The 19,553-nt window shown below is 45.8% G+C and overlaps 1 protein-coding gene and 1 pseudogene across 46 annotated transcripts in view; both read right to left on the reverse strand.

Annotated features, from left to right (window-relative positions):
* Positions 1-19,553, reverse strand: part of Cacna1c (calcium voltage-gated channel subunit alpha1 C) — a 658,960-nt gene that overhangs the window by 427,050 nt on the left and 212,357 nt on the right. The gene's annotated exons all lie outside the window — the stretch shown is intronic.
* LOC143272487 (ribosomal protein uL24-like pseudogene) overlaps positions 1-19,553 on the reverse strand; it is a 43,993-nt pseudogene continuing 24,440 nt past the window's right edge. Inside the window, exon 1 of the transcript XR_013050107.1 lies at positions 1-19,553. This exon is cut by the window's right edge and continues 24,440 nt beyond it. The product of XR_013050107.1 is annotated as a ribosomal protein uL24-like pseudogene (transcript).

Genomic DNA, 19,553 nt, shown 5'->3' on the forward strand with positions numbered 1-19,553 from the left:
TTGTCATACTGCAGCTCAGGGAATAATTGACAAGAAAACAAATGCTATTTGTTGTTGAAATCAACAACCTACTGATTACAGACCCAATTTTTTTCCTTTTTTTTTTTTTCAGTCTGCAATTGGTTGAATGTGAAAACTGCAAACCATGCATTAAAAGGGCCGATACGCTCCCAGAGAGGTTTTTGTAATGTGTTCCCAGTCTTCTCTGTGGCTATGCTGATACATAGCCTCTTGAATGTGCACCGGATTTTAAAAATCAAACCAAGGGAAGCCCTGAGCCATTCATTCACTCAGCTTCACCCCACCTTTTTGCAGGCACTAGGTGCTGGCCTGCAGAACTGGTGGTGGCGTGAAAACAATGACAAAATAAGCAAATTAAATCGTCTCAGTCTTCCTAAGTGCCATGATAACCGAGTGACTCCCATGCATTAAGAAGGAGGTAGGACAATGGCCACTCACACGGGTGACTGGAGAATGCTCTCAGGTGGTCACACTTGCACTGAGAGCTGACAGAGGAGACAAGTGGCCAACACCTGTGGTCTGTGGCAGGAGCAGTGTATTGGCATGGAAAGCATCAGTTGAGCTGATGTGCAGTGGGGAGGGGCAGGGGGAAGCAGGCAGCATGGCCTGCTGTGAGGGGTGCTGGAGAATCGTGCTAGCAGCCTATGGAGACACAGGAATCCCACTGTGACTGCCGCCTCTCCCTGTGTGCTCAGAAAGGGCACACTTCCAACACACTGGACCATCTCATTCAGGTAGCCAGTACACATACTACACAGACTAACATACATCAGGAAAAGTGTAGAAAAGAGGTTAGAGAAAGAGATCGTAACACTGGATTAAAATTTATAAAATACTGAAATGCATCCTTACCATGAAAACATTTCATGAAATAAAATGACAAAATATAAAGGCACATCTATTAAAGCTTGTCACATCTCCATGAGCCTGTGACAATAAATGCCAGCCCCAGCAGCCACAAGTGACAATATTTTGTGAGCAGTATCCCAACCTCCTGAACCTCCCCAGGACCACCTGCCCAGCTAGGCTAAGTTTTCGCTTCTCCCTGCCACACCCTAGTAGAACCTGGAAGACACAGGGAAGAAAGCCAAAGTCAAAGATGCTAATGAACTTGCCTTTTCCCACAAACCTGGTTCAGGTCTTTACAGTCTGGAGATGTGGAAAAACTCATTAACATCACGCAATGTAGAGATTACACCCCCACGTATGTGCAGCAACTATACAATACATGGGTCTGTAATTAATTGTTAAATGGTGAGTCATCTTTGAGGCTAAGGGACACATTTAAATAGCTCTAAGGTAAAGCCTCCAGTTCCAAGGAGACAAGGAATTCTCCTGGTCACAAAACAGCAGCCTCCTGAGCAGCCGCCTCTCTTCAGGGAAGCGTGGTTGGGCACACCAGTGCTGCAAACCATAGGCCTTACTGTGGGCCCCCGGCTGCAGACTCTGAAACACAGGGGGCAGAGACACACTGGAGCCCTGGCCTTCCCAGGACAGCCGCGTCTCTGCCTCCTCCACTGCTGACAGTCTTGACAGGACCCTTCCCACTCTCCGAGCCTGGCCAACCCATTACCCTGGAGGCTATCCCACCAAGATTGGCAGTCCATTTCCAAACAAGGGCCTTCGGGTCATAAAAATTCATTAAAGAGGAAATAAAATGGAATCAAACTGACTAAATGTAAATCAAGGGCAGACTCCTAATGAACTGGCAACTTGGCTCGGGAGGGACCTTGGTGTTGCCAGTCTACACACCAGGCTTTCTTGGACTGAACCGGTTTGCATGACTTTGTTTAGAGAGGCTAATTTTTTTAAGGCCATCATCAACCTTCCAGATTCAGAAATTAATACAAATCGTTTCAGTTTGGTGCATTTGGTGAAAATTTACTATATCCCATTTGCCCTATTCAGTCTTTGACTCAAACATAGGAAAATCTCACTTATCAAAATGTTTGGGGGAGATAACAGGTCTTATCCTTGAAAAATTCCAAATTGCTGAATTTTGACAAAAACAAAACCATGGTTTCAGTACCTGTATCAAACATATTATAAGCTAAGACCTAAATGAACACTAATAAGTAAAATTAAATTAGTCACTGAAAATTGCTATCCATAATAGGTTTTTATTACATAATAAATAATTACATTATATCACTAAGTCTTAATTCAATGGGAAACACACACTGTGACAGATTTCCTGGGGTATAATTTAGATTGAAACTGCAGAGCACTCTGGGTTTAATTGGCTGTTTTCAATGGTCCACAAGAGCTTCCAGTGGTACAAGGTACAAGAAGGCAGAAGGGTGGAGCAGGGGACACAGTGACCATCCAGAGCAGACAGACACTCTCAAGTGTGGCATCCCAGCCTCCAAGGAGTCAGTAAGGCAGCAAGGGATTTCCAGGTCTTCAGTGTGTGTTATGTGAGGCCTGAGCAGAGTCAAGCACCCTGGGGCATGCTCCTGGCTCTGACAGCTTGAGCCCCCAGCCTCAGATGAGGATGGTGGTCACTGTACCTGGAACCAGCTGGGCCTGGTGGAGAGCTGGCTGTGGAAGCAGGGCTAGGCACGGGATTACTGACCCGCAACAGGTGAAAAGAGCCTTTGCACATCAGCTTCTGACCATCCATTTCAAGTAAAAGAGAAACTGCTCACATATCCTGGCCCACTTGAAACCAAAGATACCCTGATGGCCTTCACTTCTTATCACCCGCCCTGTCCTAACAGCAAGACGGAGCAGAAGTGTATGAGTGTGTGTGTGTGTGTGTGTGTGTGTGTGTGTGTGTGTGTGTACTGTGGAAGCAGACCACGGCATTTCCAGGACATAGAGTGTACACAGCTTATGATACACATGGTCCTGACCTGCAAGAACACTGACCCTGCTCCTCTGACTGCCCATCCTCCTGGTCCCTCCTCATACCTCCTACCAGACCCCAGTTGACTCCTGCAGCCTTCATCCCTTGCTGGAGAGATGCCTGTCTTCCATAGGACTGCTGCCAGCCTTTCTTCTCAAGGTGGTTTAACACGGAGGGAGTCTGAGGCTACAATTCCACATTATTCATTTGCAAAAATATTGTCTTCCATTATGATTCATAGCAACTATATCATGTTTCAGCTGAGTTACAGCTAGGCAGGCCAGCCTGGAAAACTAAGTGCCAGTCACAGCTTTCTATGTTAGAAACATCAACTTAATAATGAATGAAAAAGTAGTTCAAAAGCTGAGGACTACATAAATTACTTTTATGTGTAAAACCTCAAAATATTTTAGCAATCAAACTCATTCAGATTTTCATCACACCTAAGCTCGGGAATCCTGACTGCATTTTATCATAACATATCACCTGAGGAGAAACAAGGAACCCTGGACCATTTCTTTTGCTAGGAAGGCTGTTAACTGTTAAGAGTGAGCTGTCAGCCAGGTGTGGTAGTGCATGCCATTAATCTCAGCACTTGGGAGGCAGAGGCAGGCAGATCTCTGTGGGTTCCAAGCCAGCCTGGACTACATAGTAAGTTCTAAGACAGCATAGAAAGATTCTGTCTCTAAAAAAAAGTGAGCTGGCAGTTCACAGGGGCTCAAATGAGAGAGAGACAAGGGGAGCTTCCCAGACCTTCAGAAAGTTCAAGGTCCCTGGTCCAGATGTGCTGCAGGAAAGCAGCCTGCCTTGTCCATTTAAAGGCCCAACGTATCTCAGCACAAATTTCATCAGAACTGCTCAAGTCAAAGTTATCAGGAGAGGCCAAAAGGTCCCCCTAAGTCAGACACTCCTGAAGTAAGCCTTGCTCTCCCAAGACTAGTCCCTAAAGACACAGCAAGAACCGTGGCACTTGGTGGGCATGGCCTCAGAGTAGATGCCACGAGAGCTTTGACCACACATCCTAAGACGTCTCTCTCTTCTCAAGGCTGGGTCTTCCAGTGATGTTGAATCAAGTGATAGCACAGACTTTTAAGTTACTGGAGTCCCTTTCCAGGCCCAATGCACAGACTTTGCTGGTGGGTAGACCCCATGGATTTGGACATTCCCTGGCCTGCGCACACAGGGCAGGGTACAGACTCAGAAATGCATTATCTTACGGCTTCCTAAAGTCAGGTAAATTCACGACTGTTTTCTTGAGGCTGCTGCCCCTCACCCTCACCTGCTCCAGTTTCTCAAAGGAATGCTGACTTAACCTCACTCAAGTTGTCCAACACTAGAAAGCATTTTAATAGAGATTTTGCTTTACTTGTGACAATAATATTTTCCAAAGAAGCCTGTTTCTGAATTAATAGGGACACTGAATCGTAGATATGGAGCTAGACAAGCCCTAGGCACTTTTTTTAAAATGTATCTAAAACTTTAATAGATAATTCTCTGTGTTTACCCAAAAGTCATTAATTCTACCTGACAAGTCAAGACAGAGTTCAGAGACCTTAAACCACCTACCTCTACCACAGCAGAAACTGAAGCCCAGAGACTTACTAGTATGGGTAGAAGTAACACAGCATTAGCCAGGTGGTTCTTACCATCCTGTGCATGTGATAGAAAATAGGATTCCCTAATTGTGAGTGGGCACTTCTAAAAAGAAACATGTGGTGAGGTCCTAGGATTCACTCTAGCTCTCTGCCCTCCAACTGTGTGACAGGGCAGATTTGGGGAGCTCTCTGAGGATTTAGGACACTAAGACCTACTCCTCAACATTTGCCACATGAATGAACCAAATGACAGAGCATAGCACAGCACATAAGGAGGAGTGGTCATTGTACTCTGGCTGCTGTTATCAGTGATGTTTAAATACTTCACCACACACACACACACACACACACACACACACACACACATGCACACACACATGCATACATATACACACACACACACATACTTTCATGCAGAAGAACACATTTGTTTCATTTTAAAAACAGCATTAGAACATATTCTCTATTTTAGTAACTTGAGACTTTTTCCCAGATCCTATCAGAACCAAAAAGATATCCTAGTCAATATTTGCTCTTGGGAAAAAAAGTGTCCCCTGTGTCCTCAAAAGACCTTAGCTTGGACAACATTTCTATTTTCTCTGGTGATGGAATTTGCAGATTCTCAAGTGTAAAAATAAGGCTGCAGGGTAAATCCTGAAGAACACTGTTGGGGAGGGGGGGTGGACCCAGAGGCTCCTCCGTGAAGTTTTCCATGGCAGGTCAGGCCCCTGGGGATGAATGTTCTTACGTGGGACAATGTAGTAGAGCCAGATGAACATCTGCTGGTGGTCAGTTCAACCCAATAAAGTCCCAAATTCCTCTAGTCACTGCAACACTGAGTTCACTTTGGGAAAATATATGTGAACACTCAGAGAGTGGGCAGGGGGTGTCAGAGACTGCAAAATTATCAGTAAAAGGGATTAGGGGAAAAAAAGAATTAAGTAACCGTGAAGTGCTCAGCCACAAGTGTGACATTTATATCACACCCCATCCTCAAGGCTCAGCAATGAATGTAAGAGAGTAGGTGGAAAGAGTGTAAGGGCCAGAGGTGGGGAGGACGGGAGCAAAACTGTGTCCCCTGGGCATAACAGGACCATGGCACTCATGAATACGCAGCAGCTATGGCTGCCTACACAGGAGCCACACAGGACCAAACCCACCCACATCTGGCACGGAGTGGGAATGAGCCCCTACTGAGGAGGCATGAGCTACTCTATGGTTGCTTTGGGAAGGAGAGTCATTTTTTTAAGGATGTGGCCCCTGGCAGGTTGCTAGTGCTCTAGTGGGTGACCCCACACCCAGAAGCACAAACTGGAGTCAGTGGATTATTTTTTTAATAAAAAAATGCAAAGTTAAAGATAGGGAGGTGGGGGTGGACCTGGGAGAAGTTAAGGGGAGGATATAGAGGTAAATATGATCCAAATACATTATATAAGATTCTCAAAGAATTAATAAACATTTTTAAAAATACATCCAGGAGAAGGACCAATCCAAGATAGAAAGGAATTGAACCTTTGGGGACAGTGAAAGGCCCGGGATCCATGAAAGTAAGGACTGGGTATATTTCTGGTTAACCCAGAGCCAAGAAGGCATAGCCAGAGACTCCTGGTGGGACTTTCAGTGGTCATGAAAAACATAGTCCCATCTCAAAAAGGGATGTGGTCTCAGGACTGAAGGTGATGCCTGGCACTATACATGCCCAGGCAAGGTCGTGCCATTACAAACTGAGGGCCAGTGCAGTCCTAGATGAAGGCCCAATCCACACTATTCCTGCTTCCTTTGCTTGACCCCTCACCATCACCATGCATACAGGACCCTGCTTCTTCCACAGGCAAGCTCTACTCAGCCCTCAGCAGTTACATTAGCCTTGAGCCTCTCCTGACCTTCCCAAGTGGGTAAATAGCTTCTTGCAGTAGATATGCACTGATATCCACCAAACATTCTGGGTTCACAGCTAGATGCCATGCCAGTCTCCTGGAGGAGGCAGGGCCATGAACTCTTAGGACACTATGAGCCAGTTCTCTGCTTGTACCCTAAAACTTGGTTGCAATTTTCCACATCCTTTCTTGTTCCATATCTGTCAGCTACAAGTCATGCAGAGAAAATGTCAAGACCCAAGTAGACAGCGCAGTTGCAAGGAAGGAGCTTCAAACCCTGAGTTACCCTTCTGGCTTTCCAATAATGCACCTGGGGTGTACATATGGGAACAACATATAAGCAGTTCTCCTGTGAAGCCATCAAGAGTTGGGGATATTTGTTACTGTGGTGAGGCTCTTCTGATTAATGCATTATTTCCCAAGGCTTTTATGGCCATCTGCTTATCTCCTGCCCATTTACCTTGCCTACACAGTTCTATGTCAATTCAAAACAGAAGTGCCCATTTCCCCATCAGACCACCTAGTCCAGGAAGGGAATGGCACTGTCCTTATTCTCTTTCCTTTTGCTTCTGCCTCCCATCTGAAACACTTAATACATGCTTTCATTACATGGATAATGAAACAAGAGTGGATGACCGAGTCCAGCTGAGCCAACACAAGCAATCATACTTTAAAAAATTAATATAACAAAATCAGCCACAACAGAAAGCCCAAGGTTAGAGTCTCCCCTGGAGAAATCTATGCCTCAGCTAGACATGTGGAAGGGTCTAGTCCACAGAGGAAAGAGGTCACTGTTGTATGGAGACTTCATGCCTTCTTATGTGGGGACTGATGTGGAATTCTGGCTGTGTTATCTAAGCCACGGAGATCATGTCTAGATTTCAAAGGCTGCTTCAAGATCAAGGACTGTTTCCCATCTACAAAATTATCCTACATTGAAAAAGAACCAGAAAGGGAGAGGGAACATTTGGCTGGTCTCAGCTACAGTGACTCACCTGACCTACGGAAAAGTTCAAATACAACGGCATGAGACTGTGACATCCCCTGCTAAAGTGACATGCTCATTAAGGGCTCTGCTAATGAGTGGTATCGAAAGAAACAGAAGAGAAAAAGAAAAAGACCTCCTAAGAATACCGGGGACAACTCGTTCATTACAAGGACGTCAGTGACCCTTGAAGTCACCAGCAAGATAGCAGAGGTCCTAAATGATCTCCTCCTGATCATGTTCAGACTGGGATTCTGAGCCCAGGTGTCAAGTCCAGGTGAAGTATCTTTTAGATTACTCCATTAAGAGAATAGCACACCCCATCAGAACCTACTCTTTGTTAGTGAAGTAAGATCTTCTTTTGCATTAAAAATGAGATGATGTGAACGAAACCCTTTAAAATTTACTTGAAAGGAGATCTTTCTTGAGCATAATACATTACCATAAAATGTCTTATTCCTTATTGCCTCATTAGTAATATTGTACTTCTGTGTGAAATGTGGCGTTTAAACATTGCCAATAGATTGAAACAAAAGACTTGAAAATACTGTAAGATAGAGAACCATAAGACATTCCTGCCAGGCAGCATTCTCCTAAGTGAGGATTTGTTATTTAGCATGTGCCTGCTCAGTAAGAACCTGCTCCTTTGAAGGAGGGAGGCTAATCCATCCCATGTTCCCAACCCGCTGTGTTTTCCAAACATTTTCATTCCCTCCAGCCAGGGTTGAACTAGTCTTGAGTCCAGCCTTGGGCTTTCTGTTGTTGCTGAGTTTGTTATATTAATTTTTAGGGTATGGTAGCTTGCGCTGGCTCAGCTGGACTCCGTCATCCACTCATGTTTCATTTTCCAGGTGATGAAAATACCTGCTAGGTGTTTTAAATGGGAGGCATACAGGGTAAGGATAATACTGCCCCCTTTCAAGAGTAGGTATTCTGATAGAAAATGGGCATTCCTGTAACACAAATCTTAAAAGATCTTATTAAAAAAAACCACCCAGAGCCAGATATTGGGGTGAAAGCTGAAAGATCAGAGAAGCAGAACAGCCAGCCACTAGCTTATCTCTATGAAATCCTCAACCTCAAGAGAGTGAGTTCCTGTTTCCTCACACCTTATATACCTTTCTGTGCCCTGCCATATTACTTCCTGAGATTAAAGGCATGTGTCACCACTGCCTGATTCTGTTTCTCTCATGTAGCCCAGTATGGCCTTGAACTCACCAAGATCCAGACGGATCTCTGCCTCCCGAGTAATAGGATTAAAGGTGCATGCCACCACTTCCTGACCTCTATGTCTAATTTAGTGGCTGGCTCTGTCCTCTGATCCCCAGGTAAGCTTTACTGGTGTACACAATATATCACCACACATTTCCATTTTAAAAACCGAAGAACAACTATGTAGACAAGGAGGATGGACAGGAGGTGAGCAGATGACCATGGGAACCTTGGGAAATGGTGCATTAACTAGAGGACCATTGCTGCAGCATCAATGAGACCATTGCATACCTCTCATCCAAAGTAAGTTCTTCCCCTGTTCCTGTGGTCACCAGTGGCACCCAACAGTTGCATTCCTGCTAAAAGGTGACTCTGTCCTCACTGTATCTGAATGACGCTCCTTCATGGGGCAAAGGAGAATCTTGCATCTCCATCATGCCCGATCCAAGGCTCGAGGAGAACCATCCTCTCTCCATGCACCACCACTCCTCAGGCTTCTCTTCCAAAACTCTGAGCCATTTGATAATTTCATGTATAGACTTTATACTCACACTTCCTTTAATGAATATGAGGCAACTCGTTTAGGATAATCTGCAGTTTTCCATAGTCCTCAGAGATCACCTCTGAATTATTCCACTTTCTGTTGCTACCACAAAATGCCTGGCACTCAACAACTTCAAGTGGGGGCATTTTATTTGTGTTCATGGTTTCAGAGGCCACACTTGGTGGGTCTATGGTGAAACAGAACATCATGGTAGAAGCTACATGACAGTACCTAGGAGGCAGACAACAGGAAGAGCCAGGCACCCAATAACCTTAACTTCCTCCCACTCAATCCTGCATCCCTGAGTCAAGCCCTCAAAACATGAGCCTCTGGGTATCATTTCAGATCCAAACCATGACAGCCACTTATACTTGATAGTTACAAATAAAACATCAGACATTATAGGGCCTGTGGATCTGGTATAATCTAGGCCAGAAACTGAGCATCGAGTCACTAAAATAGAATCTCTTTCTCCTTTCTTCTCTGGAGATAGGGATGAATATGACAGACAAGATTTAATCCATCCAATGAATCCATGAGTGTAACAGGCTCAAACCCAGTATTTACAAGCTTCTCATTGTCCTATGAAACCCTTAAAATCTGAAAACAAAACAAAACTAGACTGGCTCCGACATATAACACTGTAAAATCAAAATGAATGTTTAACTCAATATCTACAAACATTGTGTCAGCTAGGAAAATGCAGCTCAATTCACTGAGTTATTGACCAGTATCATAGAGATTATGCTGAAAGACCAAATTGAGTAATTTATTCTTAGCAAAGATCATTCATCTAAAAAGTACAACAATGCCTTCTAATTTCATTACAGCAAACATATTCTCTGTGATGTGAGCTGTGGGTACGTTGTAATACGTTTCATGTATTACAGTGCATAGTTACCAAATACCAGGGGCTTTAGGCATTTACAAGCCTAAAATGATCAGGGAAAGTGGTGGGATCTACAGGTGGGAACCATGCTCATAAGAAGTTGTTTTGCTTTGTTTATTTTAACTGTAAGTGGAAAGACGTCCTTGCATGCTCCTCTTCTTTAGGTACTCATTTCCTCTGACAGACGTTCTTCTTTGACCTGAGCCACGCTAGAAAGAGAAGCAGCCCCAAGTTGTCCTTCTACCAAAGCCAAGGTTCTAGGGCTACAACATCCTGGATCCTTTCTAAGGTCATAGACTTGACTTAGCTCTGAGATCAGGAGAACATGCAAGGGCCGTGGAGCCTCTTCTGTTTCAGGCACGAGGAATTCAGTGACCTGAGCAAAGGGGAGGTATCATTGCATCTGATCGTACTTTAAAGCAGAGGAATGAAACCCATTCACCATATCTCTGCCTACTGAGGCTTGGCCATTCCCATTCTCTAGAGTATTGGCAGACTTGGCTCTGCTCCGTCCACTGGCTTGTGGGGACTGACCCATGCCCTGAAGAAGATAAGCCTCACACTCCCCTAGGAGAATTGCCTTTCAACTTTGTGACCATGATGCAGGAACTCTGAGGAAGGTACAGATATGGTCCTGGTCCAGACACTCAGCCTTGGGACGAGGGACAGTTCTGTGTACTCCCTCTACCACATTGCCACTCTAAATGTAGATCATCAATGGAGTTCAACTCCTCTGGCCCAAGGCAAGTGGCTGCCATGGAGAAGGCAGCTTTCTCAGGGAGAAGAACAGGGTGAAAGTGCTGGACTTGAGCTCTGTCACAGTGGGTCATGTTCAAGCCCCACCGTCTAGAAGCTGCAGAGAGCAATCCTAAATGACCATTTAAGCTCTCCTAGTTCCTCATCCACAAGACACAAAGAACAACACGCCTTCATAGAGGAATGGCAGTATCACTGTAAATATCAACTGGGAAAGGCTCTGGAAACAGCAACCAGAATGTCAACGTAGAATGAAAGTGTACCAAGAGTTTCCGTGTGGGGTCTGCTGGCAACAGTAAAAACAGAGTTTCGGCAGGGTACAGGATGGCCGATGGCTGGAGTACGCCCGAAGCTGGTTTGGGGGACAAGACTTAAAGCTGACATGGATAGTACCAAGAAGAGAACAAAGAAGTGTCCCATGTGCTTAACATGACAAGCTTTGGGGTCACACACTTGAATACAAAGCCCTAGTGACCTACTCTGAGCCTTAATTTCCTGTTCACTGAAGTGAGGCTAAAAAGCCACGTCATAGGACTGTCAAAAGACTAAAGGTCATGTTTGCTAGTGCCTTAGCATGAAGCCTGGCATACAGCAGTGAACCAAGGAATCATATTATTAATTTATATCCAATATATGGTCATCCTATGGAAATCCGTAAGTACTGAATTCCTGGCAGAAGTATGAACTAGTCAGGATCAAAACATCCACAGGCCATATGTATGTTGAACTCTCTGTCTCCCATTTCTTCATCCTCCTGTCTCTGCTCTTCTCTCTGGCTATCTATCTTCCTGTTCTTTCTCTCCTATCTGTCTATCACTCACCATTTTCTTGATCCTTGTAGGTTTCTTCTCTCTGACTCAATCTCAGCCTCTCTTTCTCTTGAGATTCTCATATGTAGAATCCCGGAGGGCTTTCTTCCCCCCTTCATTTCTTTAAAATAAAAATTTAGAAGTTGTTGGTACGGCCCATGGTAGAGTACCTGTCTAACATATGCTAGGACTTTGGTTCACCCTCAGCCACTGCAAAAATAAAAATGAGATCCAAGTTCGTTGGGGCAGAGGGCACAGTGACCACTGCAAGGCACACCAGGGGCATCTCTCTGTGTCTGGTTGCCACTCCTGGGTCCTCTTGCCCATCAACCAGCTCTCCCCATGTGCCACCCTCATCTAGCTGCCCTGGCCAGGACACAGGGACAAATTTTCCCTCTAGTCTCTGAGGCCACGGAGGCTGTGACTAGAAGGCCCAGAGGAAAGCAGGCAAGGCTACATGCTCAGCACACTTTAGAAAGGGAAACCTCTACTGCGACCATCAAGTTCTAGCCAGTCCTTGGCCGGGCAGCTGTCCCCTAAGACAGTAGAGCCTTGAGAGCAGCTCGCCAGAAACCACAGGTACAGACACGCTAGGAACAGCTGTTGACATGCATTTCTTCACTCCTCCCTTAGAGAAGGGCCAAGGCAAGTGCTTAAAATGGGAGCCATACTATGTTCAGGGAATAACTGATAAGTCTGTCACTTCCATCAGCCACAGACATCCATGGACACTCATCCCATCAAGACCAGGTTTCCACTGCTGCAGGACATCAGGCTAGCCCTCAAGTAGCAAGCTGGAAGCCAAGTGGACCAAGACCACAGGCACAAGAGAAGGGAAGCAGTGCCAGGGCCACATGGAGGGCCCGTGGGAGTGTCCTGCTTAGTTGTGACAGAGAATGGCTTCAGTTCCCCACACGTATTTCCTTGCAATCTGGAGGCTCAAGCTCAGAGGTCAAGATACGGATAGGATTGGCTACTTCTGCAGCGTCTTGCCTTGACTTTTTGAGGTGGTGTCTCCCCTCTGTATCCTGGCATGGTCTCTCCTCACACTTCTACATCCTAGCCCCGTCTTTTCATAGGGACATTCACCATGCTGCATTAGAGTCGATCTTAACAATGTCCTTAATTACCTCTTTAAAAACCCTATCTCCGTTACTGTCAAATTCTGAGTATCAGGGTTTAAGACATCAGTGTACGAATTTGGGGAGAGAGAACTCGCCCACAGAGCCATGCGTGGTCATGCGCAGATGGGCAGCAGGGGCTCAGCCAGGTTCTGTTGCATGAGAGAAAGGGAGAGTGACGGGGAAAAATAGGGGAGGCGCCACAGGCCAGAGGGACTAGTCCCATCTCACTGTGGGATCCCTCGTCTTAGCTCTATCCTGTCTCCCAAACACTGGCACAGGGAGTGAGCTGGGCTGTAACAATAAGGTGTGAGTGACAAAACCAGAGAGCTCAAGTGAGAGGAAGCCTGGGAGGTAGTGGGGATGGTGACACCTGCTTGGCAAGACATAGTGGGGGACCTACAGTTCCGCTGGGTTACAAGTCCAGCTGGCCCAGGAGAAATGAGTCACCGATCCTGAAAGCCTGAGGCTTCTGCTGGAGTCATGCTCCCTAAGGAAGTCTGTGCAACCTCTCTCTTGAAGACTTTTACCCCAGCTAAGAAGCAGACACTCGGAGAAAGGGGGACATTCAGTTCTTAGTGCCTAATATAGTGCCTAATACTGAGTCCTTTGGGGGATAAAGGACAAAGGGGAAGGAGACGATGTGCTTCTCACAGAGGCGGCTTAAAGGAAAAGGTTCTTTGCATGCTTCGCCAAGTCACTTTATACCCCCGTCTTCCTCAAGCTCCATGAGAGCAGGATTTGGCTTTGTTTCCACTGGACTTCTAGAGCCTACAACTGTGCCTGGTAGTTGGGAGACAAGCAAGAAATGCTTGCTACACAAATAAACCAACACATAGGAAGGTACTCATGGCATGTATTGACTCTTCCATACTCTAGATGTAGCAGAGGCAAATCACAATCTCAGGTCAGTGTGGTCTACACTTAGCTCTGGCTACAAACAGCAAGGAATCTATACCCTTGAGTCTTAACCCAAGATGACAAACGTATACAAGCTTACTAGAGGGCAGTCATTCAGTCGTTCTGGGGCAGACCAGAAGTGGCTGGAAATCTCTGTGCCTTTTTCAGTGGGCCAGCAAGATCCCTGGAAGGAGAGTTCCTCTCACGTACCATGAGCATCTTGGGGGACATGCTAAGAATAAAGACATAATTCAAAACATCCAGCTCTCCCAGCTCACAAGACTTGATGAAGAACGGAGCCCATGTCTTGCTCCTGCCTGCCCCTCACACACACCTGAAAATCCTCTGGAGCAGCCATATCCGCTCTGGCATTTGCAGTGCCAGGAAATCAGGAGCAGCTGGCAGTGGGGGACAGAGTGGAGAGGACATTCCTTTCAGATAAGGAATGAGCCAATTAGGAAAATTACAAAAGCTCTCAAAGCAGGCAAGGCTGGCTCTCCCTTTCTGCCTCTTTTTCACTAAGACATAATTCATTAACAGTTTTAACATTCGCCAGAAGCAATTTGAAACATTGTCCACGTCAACTTTTCACACAACTGCAACCAAGAATCCTATGAACCACCGGGGACAGCTGATGACAGACCTCTATTTCCCCAGCTACTTGCTAGAGTTCCAATTCGGGGATGCCCTGAAGACCGGGCAAATCATTTCATTTCTTAGACCCACAAGCACAAAGGTGCCTTTTAATATTTATGGGGCCATAAAGCACTGATGGTCTGATGAAAAATGGAAATTGGAGAACCCTCTTTATAAACACACACACACACACACACACACACACACACACACACACACACACACACACACGGGGTGAGGAATCTTTTTACACAGGTGATCCCCAATTTACAGTAGTTTGAGTTAGGATTTATAATGTACTTCTAATAAGATTTATGTTATTTATGTGTTCGTGTGGGAAGGGTGTATGTGCATGTGAATAAAGGTGTCAGCGTTAGCCAGAAGATGTCAGATCCCCTGGAGCTAGAGACAAAGAAGGTTGTGAGGAGCTCAACATGGGAGCCGGAAACTAAGCTCATGTCCTCTGAAAAGGCACAAGAACTCTTAACCCCTGAGCCATCTCTCCAGCCCTGATTCTTCAACTTGATGACAATGCAAAAACAATCTGTATTGAGTAGAAACCACGCTTCAAACTTTTCATTTCAGTCTTTTCCAGGTTAGTAAAACCTAGCCCAATCCACAAAAGAAAACAACCAACAGCATGTGTGCTGGCTGGCTGTGAGGTTTGGCCATCGAGGTGTATTCGATGTGTTTCAACCAAGACACTTTGATGTCAATGGATTTGGACAAAACTGATGTGTGTTGAAGAACACCTAGATATCCTCAACATGTCACCCAACCTGGCTGTGAAGCAGAATCATTTGCATAACTTACTGAGCTCTATGCAGTCCCTCCCCATAAGCCACCAACACATGGGATTTTAGCTCAGAAGCTTGTAAGTAGGTCCTGTCAACTGGGCATCAGCCTGAGACCAAGGCTTTAGGGACTTCTAATATGGGGTCTCACAGACCTCAGTTGAGAAGCATCCCTCCCCACTTTCCTCCAAAGTCAGGAAGAGAGGGAACCTTCCTTTTGTTTCTTCCAGTTAACTCAGTCAACCTGATCCTCACAGATACAGGAAGGAATACTTTCCCATTTAACATTTAACCAGTGAGGAGTGAAAGCTAGTCTGAGGGCTGAGCTTACCAGCATACAGCAGTCTGAAGGGGAAGACTGAGGAAGGAACCAGGGGATCCCTTCCCAAGTCTATCCCCATAAACTCCCACCCTGCTGGGCTTTGGGGCTTCTGGTAGGCAGTCTCCTATGCTGGCACAGGGCTTCATATGTTGTAGTCACAGGCTCTCTGTACTGTGTCACCAACGCCTCCTAATGTCCTCATGTTCCCTTAGAGTAAGGTACAGTACAGGAATCCGCTCCTGGCAGAGTCTGCTCCACAGTGGTGTCTGGGCAAGTGTGAGACAAGGGGCATAGGGCTAAGCTGGCCACGTCCCCTATAGAAACTTCAGTGGAGAAGCTGCTTCCCCAGGATGAACTCGGGTTTTATGACCTTGGTAATATAAGACACCAATGACATCACTATGCCTCACCAAGAAGCCAAAACTGTAAATCTCCAGAAATCTGAGCCAATTTCAAGTTGAGGTGGCATAGGAAGGGGGAAATCCCAATAAGAAAAAAAAAAAAAAAAAAAAAAAAACTATGAGAAGACACTGGGAAAGAACCTAGTGGAAGAAGCAAGGACACTATCAGAAGAGAGTCCAGGATAGGACCTAACAGCATGAGGATGCTGACGCCTGCTTCTGCTCAGCATTTCCCCACTAGCTCACATGATCTGAAGTGGGGTGGGCTTCTCACTGGGGATATTATTACAGAAGACTATATGCCTTCAAGGCAGCTACCGTCATTTCTTTTTCATTAAGCAGTCTTTAATGGAAGTTGTGTATGAGATGCATATCCCTACTCCTGCATCTTCTCAATTATTTCTTCCTTGTTTCTCCCTTTTCCTTTCCTACTATCAAGACTTGGCTTCCCTTTCCAGGATCTTTTCCCAGTCTCGTCCAACTTTAGCCTGGTGATAACCACCTTGCCGGGGTAGATCCCCACATGGAGAGTGGTGCCGTTTCTCACTGCACTCATTCAGTGTAGATGGCGTATTTCTTCCTGTGCACATGGACCACTTTGCTAATCTGCTGGGCCCTGTAGTGTCTGTGGACAACCTCAACTTCATCATCCTTTCAAATGGGCACAGACTGAACAATGTACTTCTCTCTCAGCTCTTTAGAATGAGGGGAAGACACAGTCTTCTTTTGAATGTGAGAAGGTGCACTGAAATGCCATTTGTGGTCCTTGCTTTGGTCAGAAGTCACAAAGGGATTGAACTTCATTTTGGCAACTGCCTCATCATTTTTTTTCCAGACAGAAACTTGCACATCAGCTGGCCAATTCCTTCTTGCTATTAAATTTTCCTTTGTGATATCTCAGGCAGCCATCCAACTTCTCTTTGAATGTTTTCAGGGGTGGAAAACTTATATTTTCTCTACATGATCCATTTATGAACAGCCCCTCACTGAACTAACATGTAGCCTATATAGGTCAATTCTCCATCAACCACAACTCAGGCCCAGCTTACTCCCTTCCTAGAGGATCCTCTAAAAATGCATCTTCTTGCCTGGGTCCTCAGCTGTTCAACATGGGCCCTGGGCATTGCATCCCTTACAATGCATTTCTCATCTATAGAATGGTAACAGCAATCATATCCACCCCATGGGGCTATGGTAAAGAAAGAAATCAAGGTGTAATTAAACCATATCACATGTATCAGTCACCTATAACAACTTCAGACATTGGTTATTATTATTCTTACTTTTTTGTCTGGTCTATTCACTATTCATCTGTGGATGCAGCTTAAGGTTGTGCCATATTTAAGCAGCACTGATCACAAGAACAATATAAAATGTTCATTCCTTTGTTTTTCCATGTGCTCATCTTCAAACTGATTGTCTCTGTCATGAATTTGGGCAACAGGGCTTTGGAACCCAAACGTGGGCACTCCAGTGCTCTACTGTGTCTCAGCTGGCACACCATTCTGCTATGCTTATACCAGTGACCTGTGGTGAACCAGGGTCTTAGTAACTCCATGAGTAAGCCTGGAGACCAAAGACTGGACGTTCCCCCCCTCTTTGACATGGTGTGGTTTCAGCTCCACATTTTAAAGAGAATGGAACTGATGCAAAGATAGTTTCTGGCTCCCAAAATCTGGCACTCTGACATACATAAACATCACCATCACATTCGCTCCGCACCCAGGACTGGCCACACCCAGTAGGCCTTCAGTAGACTTCTTTACCAAGAAAGTCCACAATCTCACTTGACAACCTCATGGGACACATCAACTGGTTTGGGGGCGTGCTGTGTTGGAATTCACTCTGCAGCTCTACAGCCAGTGCCCTTCCCTGAGCTTTTACTTTCTTCCCTATATGTAGGATATTCTAGAAAGCAGCACTCTGGATAGTGATGGGGGGGGCACTTTGAAATCAACCTAAGAAGCTATACACAGAAGTCAGACACCCCAACTTCCATGTAAATCAAGTCAGTTAGAAGAGGCCTGGTGAGGCCTGAATGTCTTTGAGCAGAGAAGATCCTAGGTTTCTCCTCCCAGTGATACACTCCCTGGTTCCATTCTCCACTGACTCATCCTGTGGGGACAGCTGACTCCCTGACAGGCAGAAAGAAGGGCTCTCTTGGCTTACTATGACCAGGCTCTACCTGGTTCTTAGTGAATGCTGGTTCTGAAGGGGAACAAGAAGTAACACTTCCATCCTGGTGTCTTCCTTACCCAGCCCAGGTGGAGGTTTGTCTTGCTCCAGGTCCTCTGCCCTCTGCAGACACCAGAAAGGAGGGAGGACTCAGGGCCATCCCTTCTTCCTTCACCTACCATGCAGTCAACCTCAGGATACACAGATACTAAGGGGGCCACAAGAAACGGAAAGACATGTCCCTCTTCTAGCAAGCACCGGCAAAATGCCTGTTCAGGGGGCAGTGAGTAGATCTACCTAACCTAGATAACAGTAAAGAACGAAGCTTGGGGCACTGAAGAGTAAGTTAAGAAAAGAAGTTGCTATCTTTCTCTGTCAGATAATGACAAACTAGAAGGTTCAGTCTTAGCAGGATAGAGCAAGGAACATGGAGAGGTGAGCCCCTGGGCAGTCTAGCAGCAGTAGATAAAGTCCTTTGAAGGTTAAACAAGCCAAAGGCAGGAAGCTAAGAGCTGTCTCAGAGGGAAGGCTAGAGTCTAATGTGTGGAATAAGCCCTTTCTTAGTGGACCGCTCCTGCCCACTGCAGTCACTGTTCAGAGATTCTGACTGCTCCTGACTCTGCTCATCCCACTTTCTCACTTCAGTCACATCTGTTCCTTCCTCTGAGAACCCATGTTGCTGGATCTCTTCCAATTTGTGCGTTCAGGTCTAGAGCGATATTACAGAGGCAGTCCAACAATTCCAACTAAAGTCTATAAATCAGGAACTCCTAAACAAGCACTCTATACAGTAATAGGCTAGAGAACCTCAAGGATGTTTAAACCTCCATCTGCATGTTGCAGGACATTGTGGTGCATGCCTGTAGCTACTAGGGAGCTAAGCTAAAGAGTGTGAGGCCTACCTGGGCAATAAAAGTAGAAGTAAGGTCTTTGCTGAATGTGTATCACACCCACACCATTGTAAAGTCAAATACCTCCTATGCTGAGGACTATTTATGTTAGGCTGCTCTGCCTACAGAAAAGATGCCCGAGTCCTCTAGTGTCTCGTTTTCCTCTCAGGCCCCTTAGGGCTCATTGCTAGGACTTCTGCTAAGACTTGGTCCTGAGTATCTTACTCAGGACCATCCATGAGCATCTATCTTGCTGAGACCCAGGCCATAAAATAATCTATACAATATACCCAGGGATCTGGAAAGAAGAGATTTTCCAGGGGCAGAGATGCTAACAGGTTTTAAACCAGCCCTAGAGAGGACTAGATGCTAGCTCTTAGTACCCAGCTTCCTAAATCCAGACACTATAAGACCCATGCTTACATTCCAAGTCAGTCTTTAGAGCCACCTGTGCATCCTGAGTGCTGTGAAGAGCATGATCCTACACTCAGCACTGGCTCTGAGCTGAGTTCACACCATGTGTAAGGATTTATACTTCCCGTATATCTGTTTAAGGAAAACAGTTGACAGCCCACGTCCAAAGAGAGCCAGTGAACCCTAGTTTCCCTTCTCCCCCCAACAGCAACTGGCTCTTCCGGCAGCTTCCTACCATTTCTGTTAAGGTGATAGTACCAGTGACCATAAGAAGGACAGCCCAAGTGAAATGCCTGCCAGTTCCCCCAGCAGGCAAGTTTCCTTTAACCGGAAGCTGAGAACCCAGGTCTAAGGCAGAGACCTG

The sequence above is a fragment of the Peromyscus maniculatus genome, chromosome 3, assembly GCF_049852395.1.
Source record: "Peromyscus maniculatus bairdii isolate BWxNUB_F1_BW_parent chromosome 3, HU_Pman_BW_mat_3.1, whole genome shotgun sequence".
Classification (NCBI taxonomy): domain Eukaryota; kingdom Metazoa; phylum Chordata; class Mammalia; order Rodentia; family Cricetidae; genus Peromyscus; species Peromyscus maniculatus.